The sequence below is a fragment of the Olea europaea genome, chromosome 13 (genome assembly GCF_002742605.1).
Source record: "Olea europaea var. sylvestris chromosome 13, O_europaea_v1, whole genome shotgun sequence".
In the NCBI taxonomy this organism is placed as follows: domain Eukaryota; kingdom Viridiplantae; phylum Streptophyta; class Magnoliopsida; order Lamiales; family Oleaceae; genus Olea; species Olea europaea.
In genome coordinates this window covers 27,564,871-27,571,771 of record NC_036249.1, presented here as the reverse complement: position 1 = coordinate 27,571,771, position 6,901 = coordinate 27,564,871, and positions in this window count along the sequence as shown.

Genomic DNA, 6,901 nt, shown 5'->3' with positions numbered 1-6,901 from the left:
AGAATTGAACGTAACTTTTGCACACGGTGTCCGTTTTGGGCCCATAAGTACTTTTTGAAAATGTAGCGACCATTTTGGATTGAGCTCACTGCTTCATCGTGACGTATGTTGGATTTTGCCCATTTTTCGAACGAATGAGCACTTTTATATTTGGAAGGCACGGATTCTCGGCGTACGAAGATTTGAGCGTAACTTTTGCACACGGTGTCCGTTTTGGGCCCATAAGTACTTTCTGGAAATGTAGCGACCGTTTTGGATTGAACTCACTACTTCGTCGTGATGTATGAGGGATTTCGCCCATTTTTCGAACGAATGAGCACTTTTATATTTGGAAGGAATGGATTGTCGGCGTACGAAGAATTGAGCGTATCTTTTGCACACGGTGTCCGTTTTCGGCCCATAAGTACTTTTTGGAAATGTAGCGACCGTTTTGGATTGAACTCACTACTTCGTCGTGACGTATGAGGGATTTCGGCCATTTTTCAAAAAAATGAGTACTTTTATATTTGGAAGGCATCGATTGTCGACGTTCGAAGAATTGAGCGTAACTTTTGAACACGGTGTCCGTTTTGGGCCCATAAGTACTTTTTGGAAATGTAGCGATCGTTTTGGATTGAACTCACCACTTCGTCGTGACGTATGAGGGATTTCGGCCATTTTTCAAAAGAATTAGTACTTTTATGTTTGGAAGGCATCGATTGTCGGCGTTCGAAGATTTGAGCGTAACTTTTGCACACGATGTCCGTTTTGGGCCCATAAGTACTTTCTGGAAATGTAGAGACCGTTTTGGATTGAACTCACCACTTCGTCATGACGTATGAGGGATTTCGGCCATTTTCCAAAAGAATGAGCACTTTTATATTTGGAAGGCATGGATTGTTGGCGTACGAAGAATTGAGCGAAACTTTTGCACACGGTGTCCGTTTTCGGCCCATAAGTACTTTCTGGAAATGTAGCGACTGTTTTGGATTGAACTCACTTCTTTCTCGTGATGTATGAGGGATTTCGACCATTTTTGGAAAGAATGAGCACTTTTATATTTGGAAGGCATGGATTGTCGGCGTACGAAGAATTGAGCTTAACTTTTGCACACGGTGTCCTTTTTGGGCCCATAAGTACTTTTTGGAAATGTAGCGACCGTTTTGGATTGAACTCACAACTTTCTCGTGACGTATGAGGGATTTCGGCCATTTTTCGAAAAAATGAGCACTTTTATATTTGGAAGGCATCGATTGTCGACGTTCGAAGAATTGAGCGTAACTTTTGCACACGGTGTCCGTTTTGGGCCGATAAGTACTCTTCAAAATACAGCGATCATTCTGGACTGAACTCGTCGCTTCGTCGTAACGTGTAAGGGATTTCGGCCATTTTTCGAAAGAATGAGCGCTTGCATATTTGGAGCGCTTGTACTGTCGGCGTTCGAAGAATTGTGCGTAACTTTTGCACACGGTGTCCTTTTTCGGCCAATAAGTACTTTTTGGAAATGTAGCGACTGTTTTAGATTGAACTCACCACTTCGTCGTGACGTATGAGGGATTTTGGCCATTTTCCGAAAGAATGAGCACTTTTATATTTGGAAGGAATGGATTGTCGGCGTACGAAGAATTGAGCGTAACTTTTACACACGGTGTCCGTTTTCGGCCCATAAGTACTTTCTGGAAATGTAGCGACCGTTTTGGATTGAACTCACGAATTCATCGTGACGTACGAGGAATTTTGACAATTTTTCAAAAGAATGAGCACTTTTATATTTGGAAGGCATGGAGTGTCGGCGTACGAAGAATTGAGCGTAACTTTTACACACGGTGTCCGTTTTGGGCCCATAAGTACTTTTTGGAAATGTTTGCACACGGTGTCCGTTTTGGGCCCATAAGTACTTTTTGGAAATGTAGCAACCGTTTTGGATTGAACTCACTGCTTCGTCATGACGTATGTTGGATTTCGCCCATTTTTCAAAAGAATGAGCACTTTTATATTTGGAAGGAATGGATTGTCGGCGTACGAAGAATTGAGTGTAACTTTTGCACACGGTGTCCGTTTTGGGCCCATAAGTACTTTTTGGAAATGTAGCGACCGTTTTGGATTGAACTCACTGCTTCGTCGCGACGTATGTTGGATTTCGCCCATTTTTTCGAAAGAATGAGCACTTTTATATTTGGAAGGCATGGATTGTCGGCGTACGAAGAATTGAGCGTATCTTTTGCACACGGTGGCCGTTTTCGGCCCAAAAGTTCTTTTTGGAAATGTAGCGACCGTTTTGGATTGAACTCACTACTTAGTCGTGACGCATGAGGGATTTCGGCCATTTTTCGAAAAAATGAGCACTTTTATATTTGGAAGGCATCGATTGTCGACGTTCGAAGAATTGAGCGTAACTTTTGCACACGGTGTCCGTTTTGGGCCCATAAGTACTGTTTGGAAATGTAACGATCGTTTTGGATTGAACTCACCACTTCATCGTGACGTATGAGGGATTTCGACCATTTTTCAAAAAAATTAGTACTTTTATATTTGGAAGGCATCGATTGTCGGCGTTCGAAGAATTGAACGTAACTTTTGCACACGGTGTCCGTTTTGGGCCCATAAGTACTTTCTGGAAATGTAGAGACCGTTTTGGATTGAACTCACCACTTCGTCATGACGTATGAGGGATTTCGGCCATTTTTCGAAAGAATGAGCACTTTTATATTTGGAAGGCATGGATTGTTGGCGTACGAAGAATTGAGCGAAACTTTTGCGCACGGTGTCCTTTTTCGGTCCATAAGTACTTTCTGGAAATGTAGCGACCGTTTTGGATTGAACTCACTACTTTCTCGTGATGTATGAGGGATTTCGACCATTTTTCGAAAGAATGAGCACTTTTATATTTGGAAGGCATGGATTGTCGGCGTACGAAGAATTGAGCGTAACTTTTGCACACGGTGTCCGTTTTGGGCCCATAAGTACTGTTTGGAAATGTAACGATCGTTTTGGATTGAACTCACCACTTCGTCATGACGTATGAGGGATTTCGGCCATTTTTCGAAAGAATGAGCACTTTTATATTTGGAAGGCATGGATTGTCGGCGTACGAAGAATTGAGCGTAACTTTTGCACACGGTGTCCGTTTTGGGCCCATAAGTACTGTTTGGAAATGTAACGATCGTTTTGGATTGAACTCACCACTTCGTCGTGACGTATGAGGGATTTCGGCCATTTTTCAAAAGAATTAGTACTTTTATATTTGGAAGGCGTCGATTGTCGGCGTTCGAAGAATTGAGCGTAACTTTTGCACACGGTGTCCGTTTTGGGCCCATAAGTACTTTCTGGAAATGTAGAGACCGTTTTGGATTGAACTCACCACTTCGTCATGACGTATGAGGGATTTCGGCCATTTTTCGAAAGAATGAGCACTTTTATATTTGGAAGGCATGGATTGTCGGCGTACGAAGAATTGAGCGTAACTTTTGCACACGGTGTCCTTTTCGGGCCCATAGGAACTTTTTGGAAATGTAATGACCGTTTTGGATTGAACTCACTACTTCGTCGTGACGTATGAGGGATTTCGGCCATTTTTCGAAAAAATGAGCACTTTATATTTGGAAGGCATCGATTGTCGACGTTCGAAGAATTGAGCGTAACTTTTGCACACGGTGTCCGTTTTGGGCCGATAAGTACTTTTCAAAAATACAGCGATCATTCTGGACTGAACTCGTCGCTTCGTCGTAACGTGTAAGGGATTTCGGCCATTTTTCGAAAGAATGAGCGCTTGCATATTTGGAGCGCTTGTATTGTCGGCGTTCGAAGAATTGAGCGTAACTTTTGCACACGGTGTCCTTTTTCGGCCAATAAGTACTTTTTGGAAATGTAGCGATAGTTTTGGATTGAACTCACCACTTCGTCGTGACGTATGAGGGATTTTGGCCATTTTCTGAAAGAATGAGCACTTTTATATTTGGAAGGAATGGATTGTCGGCGTACGAAGAATTGAGCGTAACTTTTACACACGGTGTCCGTTTTCGGCCCATAAGTACTTTCTGGAAATGTAGCGACCGTTTTGGATTGAACTCACAACTTCATAGCGACGTATGACGGATTTCGTCCATTTTTCGAAAGAATGAGCACTTTTATATTTGGAAGGCATGGATTGTCGGCGTACGAAGAATTGAGCGTAACTTTTGCACACGGTGTCCGTTTTGGGCCCATAAGTACTTTTTGGAAATGTAGCGACCGTTTTGGATTGAACTCACTGCTTCGTCATGACGTATGTTGGATTTCACCCATTTTTCGAAAGAATGAGCACTTTTATATTTGGAAGGAATGGATTGTCGGCGTACGAAGAATTGAGTGTAACTTTTGCACACGGTGTCCGTTTTGGGCCCATAAGTACTTTTTGGAAATGTAGCGACCGTTTTGGATTGAACTCACTGCTTCGTCGTGACGTATGTTGGATTTCGCCCATTTTTCGAAAGAATGAGCACTTTTATATTTGGAAGGCATGGATTGTCGGCGTACGAAGAATTTAGTGTAACTTTTGCACACGGTGTCCGTTTTGGGCCCATAAGTACTTTTTGGAAATGTAGCGACCGTTTTGGATTGAACTCACTGCTTCGTCGTGACGTATGTTGGATTTTGCCCATTTTTCCAACGAATGACCACTTTTATATTTGGAAGGAATGGATGGTCGGCGTACGAAGAATTGAGCGTAACTTTTGCACACGGTGTCCGTTTTGGGCCCATAAGTACTTTCTGGAAATGTAGCGACCGTTTTGAATTGAACTCACTACTTCGTCATGATGTATGAGGGATTTTACCCATTTTTTGAACGAATGAGCACTTTTATATTTGGAAGGCATGGATTGTCGGCGTACGAAGAATTGAGCGTAACTTTTGCACACGGTGTCCTTTTTGGGCCGATAAGTACTTTTTGGAGATGTAGCGACCGTTTTGGATTGAACTCACTACTTCATCGTAACGTATGAGGGATTTCGGCCATTTTTCAAAAGAATGAGTACTTTTATATTTGGAAGGCATCGATTGTCGACGTTCGATGAATTGAGCGTAACTTTTGCGCACGGTGTCCTTTTTGGGCCGATAAGTACTTTTTGGAGATGTAGCGACCGTTTTGGATTGAACTCACTACTTCATCGTAACGTATGAGGGATTTCGGCCATTTTTCAAAAGAATGAGTACTTTTATATTTGGAAGGCATCGATTGTCGGCGTTCGAAGAATTGAGCGTAACTTTTGCACACTGTGTCCGTTTTGGGCCCATAAGTACTTTCTGGAAATGTAGAGACCGTTTTGGATTGAACTCACCACTTTGTCATGACGTATGAGGGATTTCGGCCATTTTTCGAAAGAATGAGCACCTTTATATTTGGAAGGCATGGATTGTTGGCGTACGAAGAATTGAGCGAAACTTTTGCACACGGTGTCCGTTTTCGGCTCATAAGTACTTTCTAGAAATGTAGCGACCGTTTTGGATTGAACTCACTACTTTCTCGTGATGTATGAGGGATTTCGACTATTTTTGGAAAGAATGAGCACTTTTATATTTGGAAGGCATGGATTGTCGGCGTACAAAGAATTGAGCGTAACTTTTGCACACGGTGTCCTTTTTGGGCCCATAAGTACTTTTTGAAAATGTAGTGACCGTTTTGGATTGAACTCACGACTTTGTCATGACGATCGAGGGATTTCGGCCATTTTTCAAAAGAATGAGTACTTTTATATTTGGATGGCATCGATTGTCGACGTTCGAAGAATTGAGCGTAACTTTTACACACGGTGTCCGTTTTCGGCTCATAAGTACTTTCTAGAAATGTAGCGACCGTTTTGGATTGAACTCACGACTTTGTCATGACGATCGAGGGATTTCGGCCATTTTTCAAAAGAATGAGTACTTTTATATTTGGATGGCATCGATTGTCGACGTTCGAAGAATTGAGCGTAACTTTTACACACGGTGTCCGTTTTCGGCTCATAAGTACTTTCTAGAAATGTAGCGACCGTTTTGGATTGAACTCACGACTTTGTCATGACGATCGAGGGATTTCGGCCATTTTTCAAAAGAATGAGTACTTTTATATTTGGATGGCATCGATTGTCGACGTTCGAAGAATTGAGCGTAACTTTTACACACGGTGTCCGTTTTCGGCTCATAAGTACTTTCTAGAAATGTAGCGACCGTTTTGGATTGAACTCACGACTTTGTCATGACGATCGAGGGATTTCGGCCATTTTTCAAAAGAATGAGTACTTTTATATTTGGATGGCATCGATTGTCGACGTTCGAAGAATTGAGCGTAACTTTTACACACGGTGTCCGTTTTCGGCTCATAAGTACTTTCTAGAAATGTAGCGACCGTTTTGGATTGAACTCACTACTTCTTCGTGACGTATGAGGGATTTTGGCCATTTTTCGAAAAAATGAGCACTTTTATATTTGGAAGGCATCGATTGTCGACGTTCGATGAATTGAGCGTAACTTTTACACACGGTGTCCGTTTTAGGCCCATAAGTACTTCTTGGAAGTGTAGCGATCGTTTTGGATTGAACTCACCACTTCATCGTGACGTACGAGGGATTTCGGCCATTTTTCAAAAGAATGAGTACTTTTATATTTGGATGGCATCGATTGTCGACGTTCGAAGAATTGAGCGTAACTTTTGCACACGGTGTCCGTTTTGGGCCCATAAGTACTTTCTGGAAATGTAGAGACCGTTTTGGATTGAACTCACCACTTCGTCATGACGTATGAGGGATTTCGGCCATTTTTCGAAAGAATGAGCACTTTTATATTTGGAAGGCATGGATTGTTGGCGTACGAAGAATTTCGCGAAACTTTTGCACACGGTGTCCGTTTTCGGCCCATAAGTACTTTCTGGAAATGTAGCGACCGTTTTGGATTGAACTCACTA